Raw genomic sequence first — 16,125 nt, forward strand, 5'->3', positions numbered from 1 at the left:
TATCTGAACCGCTGCTCCTTAATAAACTGTTTTAAAATGACCTACAAGTCGTTAATTGTCCATCTAAGATGACTATGGTCCTGAATCCAAAATCCAATAGTCTGCACTTACAGGCATCTCAGGTCAACAGCAACACATTATGTTCCTCTGTGTTTGCTAGAGCCAGGTACAAGAATGAACTAGCTATTAACATAAAAACAGAAATTGTTGGAGAAACTCAGCAGGTCTGGTAGCAATAGTGGAGCCAGAAACAGAGTTAACGTTTCGGGTCTAGTGACCTTTCTTCAAATGGGCAGTTCTGGAACTGGACCTGAAATGTTAACTCTGCTTTCTCTGCACAAATGCTGCTAGACCTATTGAGTTTCTGCAGCAACTTTGTTTTCATTTCAGATTTCCAGCATTGGCAGTTCTTTTTTTTTTTATCACCTATTTAATTACTTGGTACCAACAAATATCTGTTACAATACAAGTAACCAATCCCATCAGTAAGCCGATGTTCGAGACAGAAAATTGTCCCAAGCTGGTTTACAAACTTCTCCCAAGATTTTGCATATCTTGTCATATGGGAACTACCTAGGGTTTGTTGATGAGAAGTGTATGTGATATTTGTCTCGAGGCAACTTGGTCACCCATTCAGTTTTCTTTTCTTGAGGCTGTTATTACATCTGTTAACCCTGGCATTTTGAGGGCAGACCCCACTGACATGTAAGATGTACACAGTGAACCAGCTCCCAGGTAAGAAGGCAAAAAATCAACTTGTCCCTTCTGAATGAAGCAATCTCAGAAGTGCACTTCCATGGGTGAGCAGTAAGCTGGTATTTTCCCTCATCTTATTTCTTTCATGACCCACCACAGGCTCCGTTCATCAATTGTATCCTTCAGAATCTCAGCCAGGTCAGCCAGTCATGGTGATGGGCATTGATGACCCCCACACGAGGACATTATGCTTTTTTCTACCCTTTGTATTTCTTCCAAATGGTGCCAATATGGAGAAGTGCTGATTCCTCGGGTGAGGGGGTGAAGAGGGGTGCAGTTGGTGGTCAGTGGTAACCAGTGGGAGGTTTCCTGGACCGTTTTGACCCGATGTCATGAGATTGAATGGGCTGAGAGCCAATTTTTAAGACTCCAAGAGTTACTCCCTCCAAAGATACCACAACGTTACCATCGCTGATGGGTCTGGATTCCCAGATGAGTTTCTGGGACATTTGGTGTAAGATTTGGGCATTTTGGGGTGGCACGGTGGCTCAGTGGTTAGCACTGCTGCCTCACAGCACCAGGGCCCAAGGTTTGATTCCAGTCTCAGGTGACTGTCTGTGTGGAGTTTGCACATTCTCCCCGTCTCTGCGTGGGTTTCCTCCGGGTGCTCCGGTTTCCTCCCACAGTCCAAAGAACTGCAGGTTAGGTGAATTAGCCATGCTAAATTGCTCATAATGTTAGGGGCATTAGTCAGAGGGAAATGGGTCTGGGTGGATTACTCTTCGGAGGGTTGGTGTGAACTGGTTGGGCCGAAGGGCCTGATTCCACACTGTAGGGAATCTAATCTAAAAAGAAAGATATAATTTGATAAGTTACTGTTGCATCAGGCATCAGCTTGACTATCTGAGGGACAGCTCTCTCTCAGTTTTGGCCCAGGTACCCAGATGTTGGTGAGGAGGACTTTGCAGGGTTGACTGGACTGAGTGCTATTGGCAATGCTTATGTTGATGCCAACTGGTCCATCTGGGATTATTTTGTGGCTTTCTATTTAATTCCAAGGATGTGAGTATTGCTGACTGGGCCAGCAGTTATAACCTATCCTTAATTACCCTTGAGAAGGTAGTGGCACATTATCGTCATGAACTGCTGCAGTCTTTGGGGTTTGGATTCACCTACGGTGCTCTTAGCAAGGGAATGGTAGGATTTGATGCGGTAACACTGAAGGAACAGTGATATATTTTCCAGTCAGCATGGTGTGCAGCTTGTATCCATGCAGTTGCTATGCTTGTCCTTCCAGGTGATTGAGGTTGAAGATTGTTGGACTATGATGGAGGACAGATAAGAGCCAACTACATTCTGCAAACAAATAGACCCACCCGGGTAAAGACACCAGATTTCCTTCAGAAGCAGCTTCAGTGAATCACATGAGTTTTTATAACGATTCCCTAAATCCAAGGTAACCATTACGGTAATCTGTTCCAGATTTTCTTTCACTAAGTGAATTTAAATTCCTCCAAAAGACATGCTGAAATTTGAGCTCACGCCTTCAGAGTGTTAGAGCAGGATTCAGATTGCCTATCCCATTATATTACTGCTATTTACCATTCACAAGTTAAGTTCCTTCGCATGTCTTAGGGTATGCATTTGCTTATTGCACGTGACCTCTCATCTGAGACAGGCAGCTGCTCCAGTCACCCTTCCCTGGTCCTTACATGGGACGACAGTTGCAGAAAAGCCACTGTACATATTTTGATAAATGATTACTTCTGCTTAATGCTCCCAAGACTTGGTAACAAAAACATAAAGTGCTACAGAAATCTTGCAGTTTTGGCAGCCTCAGTGGAGAGAGAAATAGAATTAACATTTCAAGTCCAATTCTTCAGAATTTAAAGAGGTTGAAAAATTGTTTTTATGCTGTAGACAGAGGGCAAGGAGGAGGAAGTGAAATAGTTTGCTCAGAACCAAAGGCAAAGGGGCTGCTAAGGGCGGTGAAGGGCAGATGAAGATGTAAAAAGGATGGAAATAGAGGATATTAAAGGAAAAAAATAGGTTCGCTATCTACAGCAGAGTTAACAAGACACAAACAAGACATTGCTGTTTGTGCCTCAGAGGTCCATACATCTCATTCCATGTAGAATTATTGACAAGAAATAAGCACGAGTATACGGCATGTAATCACTTGAACCTCATCTGCTGCTCAGTAATGTCTTGACAGAACTCCTACAGCAACTCCATCTTCCTGCCCTATCCCCAGAACTCTCAATTCTCTTTGTACTCCAATATCAATCTCACTCTTGACCTTGATGCTCAAAGATTGAGCTTTCTTCAGCCCTCTGAGGTAGAGAATTCCAAAGATTCACTGAGTGACAAATTTCTTCTGATTTCATCTCTCTTCATTGGTTGGTCCATTATCCCAAGACTGGACTGGAATTTAACAACACTAGGGTGGCAGCATTGGAGGGATGGTGGGGAAGATCAGTAAGTGCAGATTAGAGATGTCCAGTATACTCCAATGCCTACAAACTCTCGTTCCAGATTCTCTAGTCTCTCAGACTATTATAGATGGAACCAACCTGTTCAGAAAGTTATTCCTCATCTCTCAGATCAGGTGGAACATGAACATTCGACCTCCAGGATCAGAGGTGGGGACAGTACATCAGCCCTACTTAAAATGGTATATCCCTCACAGTGATCACTTCTTATTCTTCTAACCTTCAGAGAACAAAGACCCATTGTACTTAATCCTTCACTATAAAACAGCACTCTCATCCCAGGAAGCAGTCCAGTGAACTCTTGTTACATCCCATCTAAGGTTGCATATTCTCCCTTAGGTAAGGAGACTAAAGCTGTATGTGAGGTTTTGTCTCTATCTATACAATTGCCTTAACATAGCTTTACTGTTACAGCCAACTTACTTGCAATAAAGCCTAACATTTGCCTTCCTAATTTCCTCATGCTGTACTGTAGGCTAACTTTCTGTATTTGTGCACAAGGGCCTCAAATCCCTATGATACCTACATGTACTATTCTTTCACTTCATACTGTCTATTGGATTAACCCAGAGTGTTGATATACATAGGTAGCACTTCTGCCCACTGAGACTTATATCCAGTTTTAGTTAAATGTATTACAAAGCAATTTTCTAAGACAAGCTTGGAGTTGGCAGGGCAATGTCAGACCAAGCAAAGTTTTCCTTGTTTCCCTATTATACTGACCTCGTGCAATATTGTGAGGTCAGTTAATTAGCTTTGTCCTTTGAGCAGACAACACAGATTCAGCCTGACACAGGAGACTAACTAGTAGTGACAGCATAATTGATGCAAACAGTTACTCCTTCTCTTTAAAGGAACAGAGCACGGCAGAGTCTTTGGAGCAGGAATTCCTTTGAGTTCAAATATAGGAGACAGAGCAAACGTAAAAGGATAGCACACTTTGAAGATGTTGTTCTCAAGATGCTAATGGGCCAAGCACAGAAGTAGAAAGCTGTCCTGATTGGAGCTGACAACAACCTTGGTTTCCTTGCGTTTGGAGTGAGACCTGTCTGTTCTGTCTGGGTAGCTTTCCAATTTGTTCCTGGGGTGTGAAATCCCTGTCCACCTCCAAATGCCCTGGAGGAACCATGAAGTCTCTTCTCCCTAACCCCCTGCTAAAGCTTTGTACCAATAGTACTTCCATGATGGTGTTCAGTTAAGAATTTGGGGATGTTGACCCTGTAAAGGAACCGTGATTAATGATGATATATAATGATTTCACTGCTCTTGTTCTTCTCAATAGCAGATTGTGGAGCTGGGAAATACCAGTGAAGTAGGCTTGGCAAATCACTACAGATCATCCCATAGTATTACACCCTGTATGTGTACTGGTGGTGGATAGAGTAGGAGATACTGAACTGAAAATGTGTTGCTGGAAAAGCGCAGCAGGTCAGGCAGCATCCAGGGAACAGGAGAATCGACGTTTCGGGCATAAGCCCTTCTTCAGGATGCTGCCTGACCTGCTGCGCTTTTCCAGCAACACATTTTCAGCTCTGATCTCCAGCATCTGCAGACCTCACTTTCTCCTAGGAGATACTGAATCCAGTAATAAGGTTGTCAATTGAGTTAACTGCTCTTCCCTGGGCAGTGACAAGTTTCTTGAAGATCATATCCCCATGTGGCAAGTGATGAGCATTCGGTCACACTCCTAACTTGAAGATAGATAAATGCTGGCATTGGTTTTACGGATCAAGAAGGAGCCAATCATCACAAGATAACCTATCCCTGCCTTGTCCTATAGCTACAGCTGAAGCTGTGAAGCTTCTGATTAATTTTGACCCCAGTATATTAATGATAAGTAGATTGAAGGTGATGATGCTGATATTGAAGATGAGAATGAGAATTTGGCTGGGACCATTGCTTGACAATCATGAGATATAAATGTTGTTTGTCAGCCAGGACTCACTATCAGGGGATCTCCCACCGCCTCCATTGAACATGTAACTGTATGCACAGTACAGACAATGTGCTGGTTTAACATGGCTCTAATACTCTCACCCACCATTTGCAAAGCACATTCATAAAACATTTTATATCTCTTCATTTGGACATAGGATTGCACCTGACTGCCCCATGTCCACTTTGAGATTAAGGAGAAGGCAGGAAGCATTGAACAGTGATCGCAGCTTTATTTTCATTAGCAAACAGCCCAATGTCCGGGAACATAAATTTAACATATTTGGAAGAAAGTTCAGAGTAGAGCTGAGCAGTAATGTTTTCACCCAAATGGTGATGGAGGTCTGGAGGGTGGACGGAGGCAGAATGCCCCCTCTGTAATTAAAAAGCACTCAGATATGATCTGAGGCACAAGGCTACAGATCAAGAATGGGAAGCGAGGTTTAAGCTAGCCAGTTCTTCCCCAGCTGACACAGACATGACATGCTGAATGTCCTCCTTCTACCGTGTATTTCTTTCAGACAAAACTGAAATCATCTAAGTGCCATTGTCATCATGTTCCATGGAGAGATTCTCTCTATGATAGCTATCAGGTTTCTTATGCTTTCTCAAAGTCACCTCATTGACTAAGTACCACCCTGTTATGATACCGCCCTCATTTAGTCTGATTCTCCACTTGCCACAGACAGAAATACTCACAACTACTAGGGTGTCCTAGGATCCCTGGCTCCAGTGATGTGCTTAGAAGCCCATTGAGCACCTAGTGAAGGGCTGGCAGTCTAGAGCTGCCCTGGATGTTTGAGTTATTTTCCCTGGACATGGCAGCCAAGGGGAAATTGGTCCCAAATGTTACAGAGAGGGAATTTGTGGGCAGTATGGTTCTCCCAAGGACCAGTAGAGGAGACTATAAGAAATAGAAGCAGAAGTCACCTATTCAACTCCTCAAGCCTGCTCCACCATTCAGTAGGGTTATGGCTAATTCAACATTCCTCATGTCCACTTTCCCGCCCTTTCCTCAGAATCTGCAATTCACCTCCTGATCAAGAATCTTTCTTCGCCTTAAATATACACAACTGCAGACTGTGCCAGCCTTGCCCAAGGTCACCATCCAGTCAATGGGGCCTCTGCCCACACACCCCCTCCCCCAAAGTGGAATGCTCTGCAGTGTCACAAGAGAGTCAATGAGCTTCTCCACTCCACCAGGGTAAGCACCACCATCTCCTCTCTGCACGTGCACACACTAAGGATCATGCTCTGCCACTCTCATCTGTCACTCTCATCAATTCCTGAAGAAGGGCTTATGCCTGAAACATCGATTCTCCTGCTCCTTGGCTGCAGCCTGACCTGCTGCGCTTTTCCAGCAACACATTTTTCAGCTCCGATCTCCAGCATCTGCAGCCCTCACTTTCTCCACTCTCATCTTTACCATGTAACATCTGCCTTTATTTGCTCTTTCCCATCCCATTACCCCACACACTCACTCTGTATGTCTTCCACACTGCTTCTGTCTCAGTGACTCAGAACACCTCACCACTTTCCCCAACTTGGAGCAGTATTAACACTTTCAATCATTCAATTCTTCCCTCTCTTTCAATCCAAGGGAAAATGGCCCATGGCAGGTGAAGAGAGACAGGACGAGTTCAGCCCCTTGTTCCCTGTCTGCAGAGGATTATGGCTCTCGACAGCAAAGACTGGGGTCAGTTCTGTAGAGACACATAAACATCCATGTCTCAGAAGCATTGCTCTTTGCCGTGTTAATCTCCCATTAAACTCACTGTGAATATATTATTATCAAACCACCACTTCAATCCCATTTTCACAACATTGTCTCTGTATTGTCTCCATGTATCAGCAGTAGTGCCACAGTCTCAGCAGTCATGATGGCAGCACCACAACACATGCCCTCCTCCACCTTGTGGAAGAAAGCACGATGCCTCTAAGAAAGCCTTGGCAAAGCTACTTTCTGCATCCTCCACCAGCTCTGGTACAGGCATCTCAGTGGGTACATTAGCTGGATTAGAGTCAGGGGAATATGCCAGTCAGCACTTCTCTGCCAAGTTCACCACAGCTGGTTGAGGGAGAAATGCTTCAGGGAGCTGGCACTTGCATAACTCCGGACAGGAAAGTCCCCATCGTGTTGACAATTCATGATTTCCTTACCCTTCCTCACAAGGCCACAAGCTGGTGCCTGTATGCACCCAACCGTGGGGAGTGAGAGGGCAAAGAGATGGACTCCACATTCCCCACCCCCCAACACCCCAGGACAACCTACTCCCAGAGGTCTCCTCTCAGGACACTCTAGAGGAAACCAATCTTGCACCTCCACCCTGCCTGCCCTCCTTAAACCTTGACAGGAGTTGCTGAGGAGGGTGCACCTGCCTCTGGACAGAGCACACTCAGTATGTCTGGGTCTGGGTCTTGATCACTCTCAGCACAGCAAGATCTCACTGTGGGACTGGCACCTTCCATCCCTCACTGACACCTATTGGGCAGGAAAGAAACAAGACCAGCTGAGGGAAAATAGATGGCACTGCGGCCACATTACTGTTAATACATTCTCACATTTTTAAGCTTAAATTTTCCTCATCAGCTGTACATACAAACACCTGTCCAGCCCCAAATACACCTTGAAGGTAGAAGCTAGCTATACCGGGTGCTACACAGCAGCTGATGGGCCAGGGTGTGAAGAGGGAGAAGCTCTTGTTCTCTGTGCTGGCTCTGAGGTGATTGCTACCTTGGTAACTAGCAGCAATCTTTCAAGGTGAGAAAACATTACTAGTACATCACAGCGATTAGTGGTATTCATTCATAATGCAGCACTGCACCCAGCAGGTTAATGCCTAAGGTTTATACACACCATGTAATTCCTGCAGGTGTGTATCAGCTTCAGCATATGGGGATCTGTGTGATGCTGCTGGCCTTTGAAAGGCCTCACATTGATTAAAATTGAACTCCTCCTTCCTCCCAGAATGAAACATTTGGCCCTCCCACTCCAGGTGTGATTGAAGCCATTTTTAACTTCATTCTGTATTTGCTATTTGCATCCCGATGGAAAGAAACGGCAGATAATCCTCATGCAGTGAGTCTCAACCTCTTACCTTTGGTAAAACCCACATTCACTTCATAGAAACCCCCCCCCATGAGCCCCATTGGCTTTCAACATCCCCATCCAACCCATCCACCTAAATCCATATCTGCTCAATTTACATCCCCATCATCCCAGCTCCAGGAATATTGAGTAAACATGCCAGAGGTAGTATGCACTTTCTCCCAGTGGGAGATAGGGTGTTGGTCACTGTCAATAAGCCCACCTCCAGCAGTACTCCTTTCCCTATAATCTCGCGCGCGCACACACACACACGCACGCACACACACACACAAAATTAAGCTCCCCCATATCCCCTCCCTAGCACTCACCGTTTCACAATCTCTTCTTGTCTTTTACTGGTTGAACCCCCAGGACAGACTGTGGCCCATCCCATCGAGGTACTTAGCTAGACAGCCCTGATTGATGAGTGTCCAGGGCCGTGACTGATATCTATACAGCTCCCTGACTGTCTCCCTGCAACTCCCTGACCTGGACACACAGGGTTAACCACAATCCACTCCGTGGGCTGTAGATGGACAAAGTTCCTGACCCTGAATGCTCTAAGATGCAAATGACTGTGACCAAGCTCCTGGAGCAATACTGTGGCCGTCCTTGACTTACTGCGTTGGGCCTCTTGACTGAAGTGTGTCTCCCTGGATTTGACTGAAGTCTACTGGTTGAGATACAGTTGGTGTGTTTGGTGTATAAGCAGCAGGCACATCCTGCAGGTGTAACACTGATTTAGCACAGTGTTGTTAAGCAACATGCCCTTGACCAATCACTACTGGCAACCATGATAGACTGCATGGCTTTGTGCCTGCATGGAAGACAAGGCACAACAGAGGGACTATGAGCCTTTAAACTCTAGCTGAGGGAGCAAAGAATCAAAGGCAAGCCAAGGTAGGGATGGTTTGACCATCAAAATAGGTACAAAGACACTGAATGCTGAGAAAGTAGATGAGTAGCTCTGAGATACACTCTAGTCCAATCCATGAGCTGGGTGACGGTCCCTCATGTAAGCTGCCCTTGCAAAAATATTCTCATGGAAGTGCTGGTGTGTCCCAAAGCGCAGCATTAACTTGCAAAAGTGTACTGGACATATGCCTTGATGGTGTAGTGAGGTTGGTACGTGTTAGATGCTAATGTCTGTGGATGTGGGGTTCCTGTGGGTGTTGCCCTTGGAGAATGCCCTGAGGTAATGTGCCTGTTGTGCATGACGGAGGTCTGGAGGAGCAATGCTGAGCTGGAGTCACCAGGTACCCACTCTGAAATCGCTGTCAGGGATTCTCAACATCTAGTTTTTATCGGGCATATGGGAGAATGGAAAACTGCATTTAATAAGGTGAGATTAGGCGACAATGAGCAATCATCCATGTAAATGGGCCTCTTGCAGCTCACTAGCAAGAATCTCAACTTGCCGCCCAACACTCAATGGAAAATTGCAACTTTTTGATCATGACATTGAGAAGGTCCTCGCTGGACATCTCACCTGATTTCCCCAAATTTCATGCCACTGCCTTTCATCCAGGGGTCAAGAAGTTTGCCCCTCTGTTTGTAAATGGTAGCTGGCATTACGTGTGCATTCTCATGACCAAACACAAGAAGGCTTGGACCACCTCCACCTCACAAGGCTTCCACTGAAACTTCTCACATGACACTCAGCCGTCATACCCACATCCCCATTGGGGAAGTGGCTAGTAGCAATATGACATTATGTTCTAGGAGACACCATCACAGAGGAAGTAAGTACTGCGCTGCCAAACATTAATCTCATACACATAGTTCACTTCTAGTTGCACTTCATTCCCCATTAACTATCTCCATACCTGCTCCTTTGAATCGATGCCCATTTCTGTGAAGTTCCTTGGGATATCTTCCCATGTTAAACATGTTTATTCAGAGAGTTAATTTATATTGGGGGTATGATGAATTAAAAACAGACATGGATTTGTATTCATACTAGTAGCACTGAGCATTAGACATTACATTGTGCTTGGATTAGAGTGGTGCTGGGAAAGCACAGCAGTTCAGGCAGCATCCGAGGAATATGTATTCCTGATGAAGGGCTTTTGCCCAAAACATCGATTTTACTGCTCCTCGGATGTTGCCTGAACTGCTGTGCTTTTCCAGCACTACTCTAATCTAAACTCTGGTTTCCAGCATCTGCAGTCATTGTTTTTACCTATTACATTGTGCTTGGACTTTTTGTGCTTATTGGCTCTGCTTCAAATGCCTATCTAGTTTACTTAAAGCTGCAATGGCTGATACCACTTTACACAATTGTGCACTTCTCCTTGTGACCAGCTCAGTGAGTCACGAGTCAAGGTAGAAGATATATCCTTGGTTATTGTGGCACCTGCCTTTAAGAACAAAAAATTGCAACTGAACACTTCAAAAGTACTTCAATTGACTGCAATGCTTCAGGACATCCTGAGAGAGTGAGACATGCTACATGAACTAAAGTCTTTTTTTTAAAAAGCATGTTTTCTGACCATTACCTACTTTACTGCAAGACAGATCTTAAAACTCATAACCCACGATGCGATAAAAGAGTTCTCCTCAGTTCTTCCTTAAGTGGGCAACGCTTATTGTTTTAAACTGTGATCTCTAGTTCTAGTTTCTCCCACTCGATGAAACATCCTTTCCATATCTACTCTGTAAAGACTACTTAGGACCTTTTATATTTCAATCAAATCCCATCTTACTCTTCTATGCTCCAGCAGATACACACCAAACCTGTCCAATGTTTCCACATAAGACAACCTGCCTGTTCCAGCGATTTGTCCAGTAAACCTTCTTTGAACTGCTTCCAAATTATTTATATTTTTACTTTAATAAGGAGACCAGTGTTGTACGCAGAAATCCAGGTGTGGTCTCAACAACACCCTATATAACTGAAGCATAATCTCTTTTGTATTCAATTCTCCTCAAAAGAAACAACAACATTCTATTAGCTTTCCTAATCATTTGCTGTAGCTGCTTTCTAACATTTTGTGAATATGCACCAGGACCTCTGCATTTCAGAGCTCTGTAATCTCTCACCATTTCGGGAATATGCTTGTTTTTTCTTCCTTCCTGGCAATTTTGCATTTTCCCACATTATATTCCATTGACAAGTTCTTTATCCACTCAATCTATCTATATCCCATTGTAGCTTGGTTACATCTTCTTGAGTATCAGCATGATCAATTAGATTAGATTAGATTACATTACATTACAGTGTGGAAACAGGCCCTTCGGCCCAACAAGTCCACACCGACCCGCCGAAGCGCAACCCACCCATACCCCTACATTTACCCCTTACCTACACTACGGGCAATTTAGCATGGCCAATTCACCTGACCTGCACATCTTTGGACTGTGGGAGGAAACCGGAGCACCCGGAGGAAACCCACGCAGACACGGGGAGAACATGCAAACTCCACACAGTTAGTCGCCTGAGGCGGGAATTGAACCTGGGTCTCTGGCGCTAACCACTGGGCCACCGTGCCGCATGGTTGATGGTGAAATTTGTATCTGCTGCCCTTGTCCTTCCAGGTAGTAACGGTTGTGAGTTTGGAAGATACTGACTGAGAAGCCTTGGTGAATTTCTGCAGTGCATCTTGTAGGTTGTACACATGGCTGTTTCAGAGTGTCAATGATGGAGGGGGGTGAATGTTTGTGAATCTGTTGCCAAACAAGCGGCTGCTTTGTCCTGGATGGTGTCAAGATTCTCGAATATTGTTGGAGCAGCCCTTGTACAGGCAAATGGGGAGCATTTCATCACAGTCCTGGCTTGTGCCTTATAGATGTGAATAAGCTTTAGGGATTCAGGAGGTAAATTACTCACTCCAGGATTCCTAGCATCTGACCTGCTCTTGTATTTATAAGGTGAATCCAGTTCGGCTCCTGGACAATGATTTTAATAATGGGCAATTCCGCCATGGGATTGTTAAGGTGCAGTGGATAGATTCTCACTTGCTGGGTGTGGTCAATTCAAATGCACTGAATAACCATTTATATCATTCTGTTTGGAAAGTTATGTCACAATATATTATCACCCACAATCTGTTGTAAGTATGATAATTTTACCAGCATTAAAACCATAGGCAATAAGGAATAGTAACAGGTGATGGCCATTTGGCCCCTCAAGCCTGCTCCACCATTCAATAGGATCATAGCTGATCTGACATTGCTCACGTCCACTTTCCTGCCCTTTCCCATACTCATCACAAATCTATCTATCTCACTCTTAAATATACACAAGGACTCTGCCCACACAGCTTCCTTTGGCAAGGAGTTCCAAAGAATCTCAACAGAAATAGATGGTGTCATCTTGAAACATGTCCATATTACACAGGAGGAAGTGCTGGATGTTTTAAAATGCAAAAGGTTAGATAAATTCCGAGGATCTGATCAGGTGTACCGTACAACTCTATGGGAATCTAGGGAGGTGAATGCTGGGGCCCTTGCTGAGATATTTGTTTCGTCGATAGTCACAGGTGAGGTGCCGGAAAACTGGACATTGGCTAACGTGGTGCCACTATTTAAAAAAGGTGGTAAGGAAAAGCTAGGGAACTATAGGCCGATGAGGCTGACATTGGTGATGGGCAAGTTGTTGGAGGGAATCCTGAGGGACAGGAATTGCATGAATTTGGAAAGGCAAGGACTGATTAGGGATAGGTCAACATGGCTTTGTGTGTGGAAAATCATGTCTCACTAAAATGATTGAGTTTTTTTAAACGTAGTGAAGAGGATTGATGAGGGTAGAGTTTTGCATGTGATCTATGTAGACTTTAGTAAGGCATTCAACAAGGTTCCTCATGGTAAACTAATTAGCAAGGTTAGACCTCATAGATACAGGGAGAACTAGCCATTTGGATACAGAACTGGCTTGAAGGTAGAAGACAGAGGGTGGTGGAGGGTTGCTTTTCAGACTGGAGGCCATTGACCAGTAGTGTGCCACAAGGATCGGTGGTGGGTCCGCTGCTTTTCGTCATTTATATAATTGATTTGGATGTGAACATAGGAGGTATAGTTAGTAAGTTTGCAGATGACGCCAAAATTGGACCTGTAGTAGACAGTGAAGGAGGTTAAACCTCAGGGCACAACGGGATCTTGATCAGATGGGCCAATGAGCTGAGGGGTGGCAGATGGAGTTTAATTTAGATAAATGTGAGGCGCTGCATTTTGGAAAAGCAAATCAGAGCAGGACTTATACGCTTAATGGGAAGGTCTGGGAAGTGATCTAAACAAAGAGACCTTGGAGTGCAAATTCATAGCTCCTTGAATGTGGAGTGGCAGGTAGATAGGATAGTGAAGGTGGTGTTTGGAATGCTTTCGGTTACTGGTCAGAACATTGAGTATAGGAGTTGGGAGGTCATGTTGCGGCTGTACAGGATATTGGTTAGGCCACTGTTGGGATATTGTGTGTAGTTCTGGTCTCTCTCCTATTGGAAGGATGTTGTGAAACTTGAAAGGGTTCAGAAAAGATTTACAAGGAATTTGCCAGGGTTGGAGGATTTGAGCTACAGGGAGAGACTGAAGTAGGCTGGGGCTGTTTTTCCTGGAGCGTCGGAGGCTGAGGGATGACCTTATAGAAGTTTATAAAATCATGAGGGGCATAGATAGGGTAAATAGACAATGTCTTTTCACTGGGTTGGGGGAGTCCAGAATTAGAGGGCATAGGTTTAGGGTGAGAAGGGAAAGTATTTAAAAGGCATCTAAGGGGCAACTTTTTAATGCAAAAGGTGGGTGCGGATATGGAATGAGCTGCCAGAGGAAGTGGTGGAGGCTGGTACAATTGCAAGATTTAAAAGGCATCTGCATGGGTATATGAATAGGAAGAGTTTAAAGGGATGTGGGCCAAGTGCTGCCAAATGGGACTAGATTAGGTTAATTTGCCAGGGTTGGAGGATTTGAGCTACAGGGAGAGACTGAAGTAAGCTGGGGCTGTTTTTCCTGGAGCGTCGGAGGCTGAGGGATGACCTTATAGAAGTTTATAAAATCATGAGGGGCATAGATAGGGTAAATAGACAATGTCTTTTCACTGGGTTGGGGGAGTCCAGAATTAGAGGGCATAGGTTTAGGGTGAGAAGGGAAAGTATTTAAAAGGCATCTAAGGGGCAACTTTTTAATGCAAAAGGTGGGTGCGGATATGGAATGAGCTGCCAGAGGAAGTGGTGGAGGCTGGTACAATTGCAAGATTTAAAAGGCATCTGCATGGGTATATGAATAGGAAGAGTTTAAAGGGATGTGGGCCAAGTGCTGCCAAATGGGACTAGATTAGGTTAGGATATCTGGTCAGCACGGACGAATTGGACCGAAGAGTCTGTTTCCATGCTGCACATCTCTATGTCTCTATGACTCTGACAGAAGAAATTCCTCCTCATCTTAGTCTTAAATTGGCACCCCTTATTCTGAGACTATGCTGTCCGGTTCTAGACTTCCATATGAGGGTAAACTTTCTGTCAGCATTTATCATGTCAAGACCCTTAAGAATCCCATACGTTTCAATGAGATCATCTCTCATTCTTCCAAATGCCAGTGAGTAGAGTTCCAACCTGTTTCAGCTTTGCTCATAAGACAATACCTCCTTACTAGGGACCGTCCGAATAGACCTTCTCTGTCTGCAATGCAGTGATATCTTGCCTTAAATAAGGGGACCAAAACTGCTCCCAGTACTCCAGTCTCACCAGCACCTTGTACAATTGTGGTAAGACATCCCTACTGTAATAGTCCAACACATTTGAAATAAGGGCCAACATTCCATTAGCCTTTCTAATTATCAGCTGCATCTGTTTGCTAGCTTTTTGTAAACACCAAAAGAACTGCAGATGCTGTAAATCAGAGCCAAACATAGAAATTGCTGGAAAAGCTCAGCAGGTCCGGCAGCATCTGTGGAGAGGAATCAGAGTTCACATTTTGGGTGGAATGACCCTTCCTCAGAACTCCAGATGCGAGTTCTGAGGAAGCGTCACTTGACTTGAAATGTTAATTCTAATTTCTCTCCACAGAAGCTGCCAGAACTGCTGAGCTTTTCCAGCAATTTCTGTGTTTTGTGTACGGATATCCCCAAGTCCCTATGCATTGAAGCTTCCCTCTATTTAAGCAATATTCTGTTGTTTTGTTCTCCCTTCCAAAATAAACGACTTCGTATTTTTCCACATTATAGAACATAGAAAAGTACAGCACAGAGCAGGCCCTTTGGCCCACGATGTTGTGCCGAGGGTTAATCCTAATGTAAGACAAAATAACTTAACCTATGTACCCCTCAACTCACTGCTATCTATGTGCATGTCCAGCAGTCAGTTAAATGTCCCTAATGACTCTGCCAATCTATTTGCCAACTTTTTGCCAATTTACTTAACCTATCAATTTTTTTTGTAAACTGTATCCTTTTCATAACCATCTATTTTAGTGTTCACTCTAAATTTGGCTACAGTACATTCACTTTCTTCTTTCAAGTCATGAATGTATATTAACAAATAGCTGCAATCCCAGTGTTCATCCCTGTGGAATCTCACGCATCACAGATCATCATCCTGAAAAAGAATTCCTTATCCCCACTTGGTGTTTCCTGCCCATTAATCAATTCTCTATCCATGCCAATATATTCCCTGCAATACAATGGGCTCTTATCTTATGCCTTAATTTTTTTGTGAGGTACTTTGTTGAAGTTCTGCAAGTACAAATACAAGGCATCTACTGATTCGTCTCTCTCCACTCTAATAAATTTGTCCGACATAGTTTCACTTTCATGAAGCCATACTAACACTGCTTGACTAGATTATGTTTTTCTAAATGTTCTGCTATTACTACCTTAATAATTGATTCCAACTCTTTTCCAACACTATCCATTGTTAAACTATTTACCATCTTTTGGAATCTCAAGGATGATATTTTGTCTCAGATTTCGACTTACCTGACTCTGAT

Source organism: Chiloscyllium plagiosum, chromosome 2 (genome assembly GCF_004010195.1).
Source record: "Chiloscyllium plagiosum isolate BGI_BamShark_2017 chromosome 2, ASM401019v2, whole genome shotgun sequence".
In the NCBI taxonomy this organism is placed as follows: Eukaryota; Metazoa; Chordata; class Chondrichthyes; order Orectolobiformes; family Hemiscylliidae; genus Chiloscyllium; species Chiloscyllium plagiosum.